The sequence below is a fragment of the Acinonyx jubatus genome, chromosome C2 (genome assembly GCF_027475565.1).
Source record: "Acinonyx jubatus isolate Ajub_Pintada_27869175 chromosome C2, VMU_Ajub_asm_v1.0, whole genome shotgun sequence".
Taxonomy (NCBI): domain Eukaryota; kingdom Metazoa; phylum Chordata; class Mammalia; order Carnivora; family Felidae; genus Acinonyx; species Acinonyx jubatus.
In genome coordinates, this window is record NC_069384.1 from 97,054,382 (window position 1) to 97,068,424 (window position 14,043).

Genomic DNA, 14,043 nt, shown 5'->3' on the forward strand with positions numbered 1-14,043 from the left:
GACACCACACTGTGAGCACCCAGGTAGAGCCCATGTGAGGGTGCTTTTGTTGATAGGCCAGATGGGCTACTTGTTTTTGCTGGGATCCCGCCTCTACTGCCAGTCATGTGATCAACCATCTCAGGTGGTCCAGCCTAACCAAGCCCGCAGATGACTATAGCCCAGCCCATGTTTCATGACACAGAAACAATCACCCAGCTGAGCACAGCAAGCCCACAGAAATATTAAAGATAAAATTGTTATTGTTTTAAACCATTTATCCTCGAGGTGCTTTATTATACAGCAATAGATAGCCAAAACTCTTTCATGTCTGAAAAGAAAGCCCTGATAACTGTGTCTGGACAAAGTGCAGAGAATGGGACCTGAAATTATATTTAGTCCGAATATGAGTACCAGGTGATAAACTCAGCAAGAGCTAAAAACATTTCCAGGAGACTGGCCAGGGCCTAGCATCTGAAACACATGCTATAGCAGTATAAGAATGGTTAACATAAAGGAATAAGTACCTCAAATAGTTGGCATTTACATTTACATCCACCTACCATGCTATCCAGAGACAGTTATACTCCAAGTCTCACATATCCAAAGAAAGTTGTCAGTTTTTAACACTTGGTGTAACGTGCTTGAACGTTGGTTGTATTCCTTTTAAGTCTTTATTAAATAACTGTCATTATTACCATATGACCGATGGAAAAGATTTTGCATCTAGGGGATTTGAAATGTCTGAAGTTCACTTGAACTTAGAGAAGATGATCAAGCAGAAGAGTACAGTGGTAAAAGCTTTAACTGGTGGAATGGCCCACTTATTCAAACAGAATAAGGTTGTTCACATAAATGGATATGGAAAGATAATGGTCAAAAATCAGGTCACCGCTACAAAAGCCAATGGCAGCACTCAAGTTATCGATACCAAGAACATTCTTATAACTACAGGTTCAGAAGTTACTCCTATTCCTGGAATCACGATTGATGAAGATACAATAGTGTCATCTACAGGTGCTTTATCTTTAAAAAATAAGTTCCAGAGTAGATGGTTGTCATTGGTGCAGGAGTAATAGGTGTAGAATTGGGTTCAGTTTGGCAAAGACTTGGTGACAGCAGTTGAGTTTTTAGGTCATGTTGGTGGAGTTAAAATTGATATGGAAATATCTAAAAACTTTCAAAGCATCCTTCAAAAACAAGGATTTAAATTTAAACTGAATACAAAAGTTACTGGTGCTACCGAGAAATCAGATGGAAAAAATGATGTTTCTATTGAAGGTGCTTCTGGTGGTAAAACTGAAGTTATCATGTGTGATGTGCTCTTGGTTTGCATTGACCGAAGACCCTTTACTAAGAATTTGGGACTAGAAGAGTTTGGAATTGAACTAAAGCCTGGAGGTAGAATTCCAGTCAATACCGGATTCCAGACTAAAATTCCAAATATCTATGCTATTGGCGATGTGGTTGCCGGTCCACTGCTGGCTCACAAAGCGGAGGATGAAGGCATTATCTGTGTTGAAGGAGTGGCTGGTGGTGCTGTGCACATTGACTACAATTGTGTCCCTTCTGTGATTTACGTGCACCCTGAAGTTGCTTGGGTTGGAAAATCAGAAGAGCAGTTGAAAGAAGAGGGTATAGAATACAAAGTTGGGAAGTTCCCCTTTGCTGCCAACAGCAGGGCAAAGACCAATGCCGACACAGACAGCCTGGTGAAGACTCCGGGAGAGAAATCCATGGACAGGGTACTGGGAACACATATTCTCGGGTCAGGTGCTGGTGAAATGATAAATGAAGCTACTCTTGCGTTGGAGTAAGGAGCATCCTGTGAAGATATAGCTAGAGTCTGCCATGCGCACCCGACCTTATGAGAAGCATTTAGAGAAGCAAACTTGGCTGCATCATTTGGCAAATCAATCAACTTTTAAAACAGAAGATTATATTTTTCTGAAATTTCCTGGGAGCTTTCGTAGAGGTCACATTTCTAACAGGAAATTCTCACAGATCCAAGAATTTCTAGGACTGAATTATGAAAATTTTGGAAGGTTTTAATAGGTTTTGATGGAATGGAAACCATAGCTGAAATTATTCCATTTCATCCATTTTGAATAAATTTAATATTTTGTTTCAAAAAAATAGATTTTATATGTTTTATCTCATCCCATCTTCACAGTCCTGTAAAGGGATTATTATTGTCACCTATCTATTGATGATGAAAGTTTGGTTCTACTTGGCAAAAATTGTTTAAATTGCAAATGATATAACTGTAATTGAAATAAAATGTTTTATGACTCTAAAGACTATGATCTTCTCTCTATATTACCTAGACATTATACATGTGATCTCCAGAAGTTTGTATGTGAAATGGCAATAGACTCTTGTTTGTGATAAAATGTTAGACTCTTGTTTGTGATAAAAAAAAAAAAGACTAAAAAAATTGTTTATCATTAAAGGATTTCAAAGTAAAGTACATAACCAGAAAGTAAGGTAGGTCTAGATGGACCTATTTAGACCTATGCTTTATAAAGTCCATTTTTTTCAAGGGCATACCTGTATAAAATGGACAATATTCTGGAAATATTTGCACCTATTTATAGTTGTTGCTGTGAGATGTGTAATTCAGGGTGATTCAGTGCATGTGTGCATGTGTGTGTGTTTGGAATTCACTTGTTAGTATACTTCAAATTTGTGGTGAAGTAATGGGTGATTTTTATCTATCTATCTATATATATATTTTCAATATATGAAATCTATTGTCAAATTTGTTTCCATACAACACCCAGTGCTCATCCCAAAAGGTGCCCTCTTCAATACCCATCACCCACCCTCTCCTCCCTCCTACCCCCCATCAACCCTCAGTTTGTTCTCAATTTTTAAGAGTCTGTTATGCTTTGGCTCTCTCCCACTCTAACCTCTTTTTTTTTTTCCTTCCCCTCCCCCATGGGTTTCTGTTAAGTTTCTCAGGAGCCACATAAGAGTGTATCTATATTTTTTTAGTTTATTTATTTTTTAAATTTTGATATAGAGAGCTCTAGTGGGGAAGGGCAGAGAAAGGGGGAGAGAGAGAATCCCAAGCAGGCTCTGCGCTGGCAGCGTGGATCCCTAAGGCAGGGCTCGGACCCACAAACTGTGAGATCATGACCTGAGCTGAAACCAAGAGTCGGATGCTTAACTGACTGAGCCACCCAGGTGTCCTGGGTAATTTTTATTTTTAAAAATGTTTTATTTTTGAAACCTCTGAGGAGTAGGATACATTCCTTATTGACATTCGTTGGTTTGGGAGACATATATTTTCATATTAACTAGGAGAGTATAAGGAAGACTGTCTAGATGCCAACATGTAGACAGAAATTTTCTCAAGTTGCTGCACAGGTATCTATTTTCTCTTCTAAAACCTCAGCCTTTTCTATGACTTTCAGTCTTCCGGAATTATGTAATCTGAGACAGGGACTTTGTCTTGCCAGGATTTTTGGCGATTTAATTGGATTCACAACTTGACACTTGCATATCACACAATACCCTATACCAAAAATAATTGAAAAAGAGGCCTTCTTGAATATGTCGTGATTTCTCCAATTGTAGTAATTTTCAACTTCACAACCATTTCTTTAATGAATCTCTCAACCCAAAAAAGTACCAATAATCTTTATAAGGTTGAGAGAATAAAGTGTGAAAATCACCGGTAGCCTTTGTCCAAAAAATTCTCATTTTGTCCTTTATAATTTCAACGAGTTCCTTAACACTCTTTTTGGGGGGAGGTTGCCAAAAATCACCAGCCCTGACCTTACAATCCTGAGAACATGAAGCACGCATGCTTTGCCTTTCCCACTAGAGCCTTGTCATCTGGAGGCTCTAACCTGGTCCAAGGTGAAGAATCAGACTTGTTTATTCAGGTCTTCCAATTCAAACAGCTGGGCAGTAAATGAACAAAGGAAAGTGATTGTGTCAGTGAAAGGTCAATGGAAGTTCAAGTCTTCAGAGTCAGCCCACGGAAGAGGAAATGTTTGTGCTCTTAATAGTTTTTGTCACAAATATTAAATGTGTGATTGACTCTCAGGGCTAAAATAAAGAACGTTTATAAATACACTGTGAATTGTTTTCCCGATGCTAGTAACAAAATGAACACGTTTACAAAATGTATTCATTCTTAAGGTTTAGTTTAGGTAGCAAAGCCAACCAGAAGAGTGTGGTGCCCCTCTTAAAGTCTTATAAACGTTTCCTTGTACATAATTCTATTATAGGGCTTTCATATTTTACAACATCTCTCTACACATCGTCTTTCCTACTGACTTGTAAGATCTTTTAAAAATGTATCTTTTATAGTATTTATCTTTTCATCTCAAGATCTTACCAGAGGGCTCAGAAGCAGTAGCTATTCAATGAATGTTTTAATAAATGAATCTGTGCATGAATGAATAAACCAAATCTTTCCCAATATCCACTACTTATGTCAAAAAAAAAATCCCTGCATCTCTTCCCCATGCTTTCCCTCCAAGTAACTTCTTTAAAGGTAGTACCATTGATCCCACAGACCTTAGCCACATTGCCTTTAATCTCAGATATTTTTTTTCTCTATTGTGATTGCTTTCCTGTAATCCCAATTTGTTTTCTCCTTTACCTTTGAGGTTAAGTTTGGAAAGCATGTCATTCTGGAGATCCCTGAGATTCAAGAGGGCTACTTGCTATTTTGAGCCATTCTACCAGTTATTGTGACAGTGGAATATACTGTCGATATTAATTGGTTTCTCTGATAAGTTCCTGTTGTGTAATTCAGTGCAGGAAATGGAAATCGTGAACATTTTCATAAATATTGACAAATAAAACACGGGACAGTTTTACACCCAACTCCAACATTCATTTGTATCCTTTGTCACCTGGATTGCAATATCCTTAAGTATATATTTTCCACTATTAGTCTGCTGCAAACTTGGTATGTGGTGGGCTTATTAGTTTATTATTCAAATGCAAATTGGAGCTGCCAAATTCTGTGTGACTTAGAGCTAATCTTCCAAACAATGTTTGCTTTCATTTTATTAAGTTACTGCACATGTAGTATGTGGGGATTTAGTGTGACAATGGCATACAGAGCTCTGTGTCATCGTGAAAAGGGAGGCGTTTTTTGGTTCCGGCCTCTCTGAAAACCTTCACTGTTCATCACCAATGATCGTGACCCAGGGTTATCCCAGCCGTGCACTCATGTACACACCATCCTCCTGCATTAGTAGAATTGTCTCTGAGGGCTCCAGATGGACCACCAGTATCTCATGAGCTATTCTGCGGGGGGTGGGTTAGGATGATTTTGTGTAGTACAATTCTCATATGGAACCACCAGTCTGTGATGTCGCTACTCCTTGTCAAAGATAGATTTAATACTATTCCCGCTATTCTGCCAGAAATGTACCTGTTACATTTGCCATCTCATTTGACAAACAAAAATACCTCATTTGACTAAGATTGGTGTCACACACAGTAAGATGACAGGAGAGGGGAAGTTTAAAAAACAAATCAAAACAAAACGGCCGTTTGGGTTTATAATAGCAAAACCTCCCCTATTTTAAGCACTGTTTCCTTTCTGCAAAATAAACCATCAAAACCCTCAAAACCAAGTACATTGAGAGTTGTCACATCTTCCTGAAGAGAAATCTAGTATTCCAGTTAACAGATGATACTTCCCCTTCACCTTAGAAATAAACGTATATTTTAAAATTGAATAAGCAAAAGTTTTAAAAGGGAAAAAATATGGCAAAGTGTCCTAATTCCGAGAAGAAAAAGACAGAGAGACTTCTCATGAACCTCCCTGTTAAGATGATTACTCCTTGTTTATAATGGCTCTTTCTAGAGGGAGTAAGTTCCTTTCCCTTCTTTCCTTCCTCTCCTTCCAACATATAGTTTTAAGCATCTAGTATTAGCATATGGTGGCCACCAGGAAACCAATGGTCCCTGGCTTCCTTTTACTTAGAGATTCCTGTATAATTTTTCATGAATCTGGAAAGAACATTTAGGCAAATACCACTTATCCATGGCAAAATTGCTATGTTCATATATATTAAAAGTATATATGCACAGAGGATATGGGTAAACTATATCTCACATGGATTTGAAATTTGAAACAAATCTTTGAAATAGTGTAATCAGTGATACAAATGAACAATGGAAATTAAAGCAAAATACCGCATTTTACATATATTAAGTTGAAAATTTTACATATATAACATATATATTAGTGGATATGAGATATTATAAAATTGCACTAATTTCTGTTATTGGGGTGGAAAAGAAGCAAAAATCTTTTTGGAAAAATGATCAAACTGGTGAAGAAAAATTAAGTGCTCCTTGCTGTAATTCCATGCATTGAAATTTAGCCCAAGTGAAAAAAATCAAAAGAAAAAATGAGTATGTATATCAAGATGTTGAATGGAGTTTTGCTTATCATGCTAAAACATTATAATGTGGTCCAAATGTCCATTAATAAGGACAGGTTAAGTCAGTTATACTTTAGTTAAATGGAATAATGTACAAATGTAAAATGATTATGGGTATGTTTCTGTTTAAAATGTGTACGTAGACACTACATAAAAGAATGTGACATCTCGGGATGGCAGGACTATGGATGATTTTAAAAAATGCTTTAATTGCAGTTTTAATACTTTTATGGGTTATATAATAGGCTCACTGTTTTTAATTTAAAATTTTTTTAAGTTTATTTATTTTGAGAAAGAGAGAGCACAAGGGGGGTGGGGAGGAACAGAGACAGAAAGAGAGGAAGAGAGAGAGAGAGAGTCCCAAGTAGGCTCCGCACTGCCAGTGCAGAGACCAACGTGGGTCTTGAACTCATGAACATGAGATCATGACCTGAGCTGAAACCAAGAGTTGGACACTTTACAGACTGAGCCACTCAGCACCACTCACTTTTTATAGTCATAATCAGTCTTGAATATTCAGGGATCAAACTAATGTGTCTTTTCTTTTTTTCCCATTTTCTTTATTTAAGGTAAAATTTACATCCAGTAAAATTTACCCTTTTTTTAAAGTTTTTTATTTCATCCTCCTGTTGTACAGTTCTGAGTGTTTTTTGTAAACAGCATATGGTCATGAAACCACAACCAAAATCCAGATATAAAACAAAATATTGAAAAAGTTCCAGCCTCTAAAATTGTATGCTTTTGAAAAAAACCAAAACATACAGTCATGAAACCACAATCACAACCCAGATATAGAACAAAATATTGAAAAAGTTCCATCCTCCAAAATTCAACTTACCCCTGATAGTTAACTACTAACTACCGGATCCCCAGCCTTGGTTTTTATTCCCCCATAGTTTTGCCTCTGAGAGAATGTAACATAAGTGGAATTACAGAATATGTACCTTTTTGACTCTGGCTTATTTCACTAAGCATAATGCTTTTGAGATTTAAAAAGACTGTTGTATGTATCAGTAGTTCTTTCTTATTGCTGATTGGTTTCCTGTTATGTAAATGTACCACCATTATTTTATCCGCTTCCTGGTGGAGGGATATATGGGTTGGTTCCAGTTTGGGACAATCACAAATAAAGTTGCTACGTAAGCATTTATGTGTAAGTTTTCTTTTTTTGTGTATGTTTTTCAAATGTTTATTTATTTATTTTGAGAAAGAGAAAGAGAGAGAGAGAGTCATGAGCAGGGGATTGGCAGAGAGAGAGAGGGAGAGAGAGAATCCCAAGCAGGCTCTACACTTTCAGCACAAAGCCCGGCCTTGGGCTTGAACTCATGAACCTTGAGATCATGACCTGAGCCAAAATCAAGAGTCAGACACTGAATCGACTGAGCCACCCAAATGCCCCTTTTGTCATGTATATTGTAATCGAGATAATATTGTTTGCATGCACGGGTACGAAATAATACAAAGAGATCTTGTGTTTCCCCTAATGGTAATGTTTCGCTAAACTATTGTATAGTAGGACAGTCAGTATGTTTGCAATGATTCTGGGTCCTATTTGAATCTTTTATTTTAGCAAGCACTTACTCTATTAGGTTTAGCATGCAGGTCTTGGCCTATTGTGGGCTGTGTTTCCAAAGACCGTGTCATCCTTAGAGCTTTGCCATGTTGTTTTGGATTCTTGATTTGCCTGTTGCCACTGGGACTCCTGCTAGTTCCTGCTGGTGCTGCCTGTGGAGATAGAAGAGCTTTGCCCAGGCCAGGTCACTGGGTGTCTCTGGATAGGCAGAGGGATCTCAGGGCCCTGGGAGTTACCTGGACCTGGCTGTTTGAAATGTAACTGGTGCCCTTTTGACACTTCTGCCTTCCTACCCCCTTATTTATAGGTTTTTGTGTGAAGACAGGTTTTCATTTCACTTGGGTAAATATATACCAAGGAGTAAGATTTCCTGGTCATATGGCAAATACATGTTTAGTTTTATAAGAAACTAAAAAAATGCTTTCGAAAGTGGTGTACTATTATCTTACCAGGAATCTATGAGAGTTCTAGTGGGTCTGCCCCCTCACCAGTACTTCTTATTTTTTTTCAGTTGAGCCATTACAAGGATAGTGGTATCTCATTTTGTTTTTAATTTGTACTTCCCTATTTCCTAATGATATTAAGTATCATTTAGATGATGTGCTTGCTTTACATCCTTCTATATTTTTTGGTAAGATTCCTTTTCAAGTCTTTTACCCATTTCTTATAATTCTATTCTTATTTGCTTTTGAGAGTTCTTAATATAATTTGGATATAAGCCCTCTATCAATGGCCTGCAAATACTTCCTCTACTTTATGGCTTGTCTTTTCACTATTTAACCTTGTCTTTTGAAAAGCTGATGTTTTAAGTTTTGATGAAGTCCAATCTATCAATCTGTTCTTTAATGGATCATTTTTATGGTCAAGTTGCATTTAATTTTTATATAAGGCAAGATGCATGAGTGAAGGTTCCTTATTGTTTTGCTTACGAATATCCAATTTTTCTAGCACCATTTGTTGGAAAGACTATTCTTTATTCATTGAATCTCCTTGCATGTTTACTGAAAATCAATTGAACATGCAGTTGAGCTTTAACAATATGGGTTTGAACTTGCGCGCATTCACGTATAGTCAGATCCCCCCACCCAGCCCTGCAAAAAGCTTTATTGTTTCCAGTTGGTCCACAGCTGTTAAGAAGACTCCAAAGTGGTTAAACAGCGGCCTAGTAGCTGAAGGGAGAGATTCAGGCAGCAGTCCTGACATCAGGGGGATGCCTGAGGGGATTCTCAACAGACTCTGGGTTCTGGAGGCTCCTACTCCCGCTTGAGAGTGAGCCTAACTTGCCCAGCCTAGCCTGGGGGCCAGCCTGCCTAATTCGTCACGTGGTCGCCATCTTCCTGGTGAGTTTCACCTGTTCCTCCCGGAAGTGGTTCCCTAGGAACTCACACGGCGCAGGCAGAGCCTACGGCAAGCAGATACAAAAGGGTCCACTTTAGGTCTTTCCCCAGCGCCGAGGCAGCTTCTGAAGTGTCCAGTTTTACTCCACTCACCCTGGGATGGCTCTGCACGTCCTGGAAGAGGGCGGTGCCGCCGCGCTGGTTTTGCATCTTCCAGAGACGCTGGGAGTCCTTGGGCTTCGGCAACCCGCAGAAGTGTCCCATGCCTTCCAGAGCCACGTCATCGTCCTGGTGGAAATAGAAGCTCAGAGAAAGGTAAGTGTAGAGGCCTGCAGATGCATGTTGATCAAGTGGTTGACGGCAGCTTCCACCTGACAGGAATAATTCTGAGGAATCTGGGAGCTTATGGTTGATTGGCATTAGAAGCTAAGCTAAAGAAAACAAAACCGTGTTGGTTGGTCCCGGAAGCAGAGGGTGGCTGAGACAATGGCTTCCAAGGTTGCAACGGGAAAAGAAATTGCAAGAAGGGGCATTCCTCCATTCTAAACACTTTTGAAACAAGTGATAGATCTTGGGGATCCCCAGGCACCCTGCCTATATGAGTATTTTTTACAGCAGAGTACTGTAAATATATTTTCTCAACATTTTTTTCTCTAGCTTTATTGTAAGAATAGAGCATTTAATACATATACAAAATGTGTGCCACTAGATTGTTTTATGTTGTTGGTAAGGCTTCCCCATCAACATTAGGCTATTTGTAGTTAAGCTTGGGGGAGTTATAGGTGGAGGGATGTTATACTTGGAGGGATGCCTATAACTCAGAAGTTATAAGTGGAGGGATGCCTTGGTGGCTCAGTCAGTTGAGCATCCGACTCCTGATTTTGGCTCAGGTCATGATCCCAGAGTCATGGGATCTAGCCCCTCGTAGGCTCCTTGGTGAGCATGGAACCTGCTTAAGATTCTGTCTCTCTTTCCCTCTGCCCTTCTTCCCTGCTCACACTCACTTTCTTTCTATCTCTAAAAAAAAAAAAAAAAAAAAAAAAAAAAGTAATAGGTGGATTTTCCACTACCTGGGGATTGGCACCCCTAACTCCCACATCCACCTCCTCCCCTCCATATTGGGCGAGGATCCCCTGTATATGTGCCGGTGTGTTTCATTTTCTGAACCCTCCATCCAGTCCCATTGGGCCCCCAGGTCTATCCTTTCTCCAGCCCTGAACTGTCTTGGCTACTGTTTTGTGTGTAGATATCAGTTACTGTGAACCTCAAACTTGGTTCTGCTTTTCCAAAATTCTTTTAGCTAATTCAATTCACTTATTTTCTCATAAAAAACTTAAGATTACCTTGTGGATGTATACAAAAAACAGACAAAAAAGATAACAAGAAGTAACAGCAACCCTGCTGAGATAGCTAATGGTGTGGGCCTCAGCAGGCAGCTCCAGGTGTAAATTATTTTTCTGTTCCCTGCCCCCAGCTGTAGTTCTTTAAAGTACTTGAAAGGCAACAATCTTTTGCTGCCCTAACCCCAGATGCTTAAGCCCTTTTTTCTGTGGGAGGGGTAGATGAGAAGAGTGTGGGCAGGACCTTGTGCTTTGCCACAGCTGTTTACCTCTCTGCGGCTTGCACGGGAATGGAGGTTCTCTTGGGCCTCATGTCCCGACCCAGTCTTTTTCTGTGGAGCTCAGGTAGGGTTTTTGAAGAATGGGTGAGGAGTTTTGAATGCAGCTTGTGTCTGTGGTTCCCAGGGATTCTGTATTCTCATTCCTGTCCTCACTTGGAATTTAGAAATGGATTAAAAATTTTACCTGAATCTGGCCCATTGTCCTGTGGCAACAGGCAGATTCTCCCCCTGGGTATGCAAGTTCTTGTATCCTTTTTCGTCTTGGAGACTGCTTTTCTCCTTACATTTCAGGTCAGTCATTGGCTCTGAGACCTTATCTCTCTCATGGGTTCAAGAAAGTTTTGAATTTGTTGATTGCCAGGCATTTGTGGTAGTTTTGGTTGTAATGGTGAAGCAGCGTGCTTGCCAGCTTTCTGCGTTTTAAACAGAAATCACAAGTTTCTCTGGTTTCTTCTAGGGTGTGGCAAAATGTTTGAGTAGGATTCCAACTTTCACTTGAATGTGATTTTTGGATTAACCTGTCTAGCCAAACTGACAGGTTTGAATCATGGGCAAAATCATAGCCCTAAACACTTCATCTGTAACACTAAGGGTAAGAGCGAGTTATATCTGGTCATTTCAGTTACATCGGTCAGTTGTGCATAAATATATATACACACACATATATATATGTATAAATTTTTTTTGGAAAGAAAAAATAAAACCACCTTTATTCACAGATAGTGTGGTTGTGTATGCTGATAATCCCGAAGAATCTACAAAAACTCTCTGAAACTAATAGGGGAGTTTAGCAAGGTCACAGGATACACTCTCAATATACAAAAGTTAACTGCAGTGAACAACTGGAATTTGAAATTCTTAAATGCCATAAAAAGTAATTTGATACGAACTTAACAAGAACGTTTAGGATTCATACAAAACATTAATGAAAGCAACCAAAAGAAGACTTATGTAAATGGAAAGATGTACCACACCTCTTTTTGATGCTCCTTTCTTTCATTTCCTTCAATGTGACCACAGTAAAAATCACATTGGTCAGTCTTGAAGCCTGAGGAGGGGGCAGAAGGTATGCAACAGAGGCAAAACATAATTTGATGTAAATCATTAGACATTGCTCATTAGATTCCACCAGCAGAAATTTTATACTGAGCCCCTTTATTCTTGCAAGTTTTGTGCCATGTTTTTTTCCCCATTCTCTCCTCCTCTTTAGCTCCCTTTGTATATTTCTCTTTCCCTTTCTTCTTTTCTCTGCTATCTGCTCCACGTCCCCAATTTTTATTTTATTTAATTTATTTTAACGTTTATTTATTTTTGAGACAGAGACAGAGCATGAACGGGGGAGGGTCAGACAGAGGGAGACACAGAATCTGAAGCAGGCTCCAGGCTCTGAGCTGTCAGCACAGAGCCCGACGCGGGGCTCGCTCACGGAGCACGAGATCATGACCGGAGCCGAAGTTGGCCGCTTAACCGACTGAGCCACCCAGGCGCCCCTCCCAATTTTTTCTTTTAAGTTTATTTATTTTGACAGAGACAGAGTGCAAGCATGAGCTGGGGAGGGGCAGAGAGAGAGGGACACAGAATCCGAAGCAGGCTCCAGTCTCTGAGCTGTCAGCACAGAGCCCGAAGCGGGGCTGGAACTCATGAACTGTGAGATCATGACCTGGGCCGAAGTTGGACGCTTAACCGACTGAGCCACCCAGGCGACCACTACATCCACAATTTTTAATAAATGTATTTTTTAAGCAAAACTCCCTATAGACAATTTAGAAGATACTACTGCTGACAGTTTAGTGTTAGAAACTACTATTTATGTAATCTCCCACATGTTAAAAATTTCAAATATAGCAACTCTAATTGTTACAACATTACTTTCAGGTAGGGGTTATGGCCCACCTGCTACAGATGAACAAACTCAATCTTAGGAAAATTAAATTATATCCTCAGGTAATGGAGTAAGAGGTAGAATCATAATTTGACTTTAAGTTTAGCTCCAAAAAATGACCTTTATTTTCTTTCAACTTCAAAGTTTGTATAACCTCAGATTTCACTGTATGATCATAGATTTATTGACACTTGGAAGAGCTGGTGGATTTTAATTTTTTTGGCTGGATTTAAAACAAAGCAAAAACAACAGCCAACAAAATGAAGAAAAATTGCCGTTTGGTCTTCACTCACATAAGGATTGCAGAGGGGGAGGTGATGGTTAGAATTTTATAATGATCAGGTTTTATCTCCATGCTTCGCAATTTTTTTTTCATAATATAGCTTTATTTATCAGCATAACATTTACCTCTGGCAGCCACTTGGCCTATTTTCCATATTGGAATTGATTTTAATTCTTAATTCTCAATCTGTAGAAATGTGATAGAAGATTTAATGTAGATTTAGTGATTTTACCAGTTTAAAAATAAGTGTAGAGATACGTTTTTAGTGAATAGAGTGAGTTTGTCATGAAGCTAATGAATACTAAGCTCTACGGTCCCTCACTGACTTCTTCCTTGGCCTAATCTTGTATTTGTAATTATTTTTATAGAGCCTCCCCTGCCTCATGCCCCCCACCCACACCATTGTATAAATTTTAGCTCCACAAAACTGATACCTCCATCCCTGGGCACAATTTAAAAAACATTTTTTTAGTGTTTATTTATTTTTGAAAGAGGGAGAGACAGAGCGTGAGCACAGAAGGGGCAGAAGAGACACAGCATCCAAAGCAGGCTCCAGGCTCCGAGCTGTCAACACAGAGCCTGACCTGGGGCTTGAACTCCCAAACTGTGAGATCACGACCTGAGCCAAAGTCGGATGCTTAACTGACTTAGCCACCTAGGTGCTCCATCACAATTTTTGATCTTTCATAGTTTTAAGTATATTTCTACCAGTGTGGCTGAGAAAGGTTTTAGATAGTCTTATTTTACTTCTGCTTATCATAAAGTCTCACAGGAATCAGGCTGCTCTTTAATTAAGAGGAAATAGTATTCCAATAAGCTATTATTTGCAACAACAAAGCACTTCTGAAAAATGACTTTTGGCAAATAAATGCAAAGATATCTTTTAGGCAATTACCTATCTGTGTTCAGTATTGAAAGCTTTGTGTTACAAAAAATTGAGTAAAAC

General features: G+C 39.0%; 2 pseudogenes; one reads left to right on the top strand and one right to left on the bottom strand.

The window, feature by feature from the left end:
- The first annotated feature begins 593 nt into the window (after positions 1-593).
- Positions 594-1,922, top strand: LOC106990084 (dihydrolipoyl dehydrogenase, mitochondrial-like; annotated as a pseudogene).
- Positions 1,923-9,292: 7,370 nt separating this feature from the next.
- LOC113600004 (ferritin light chain-like) lies at positions 9,293-10,964 on the bottom strand (annotated as a pseudogene).
- Between the last annotated feature and the right edge of the window lie 3,079 nt (positions 10,965-14,043).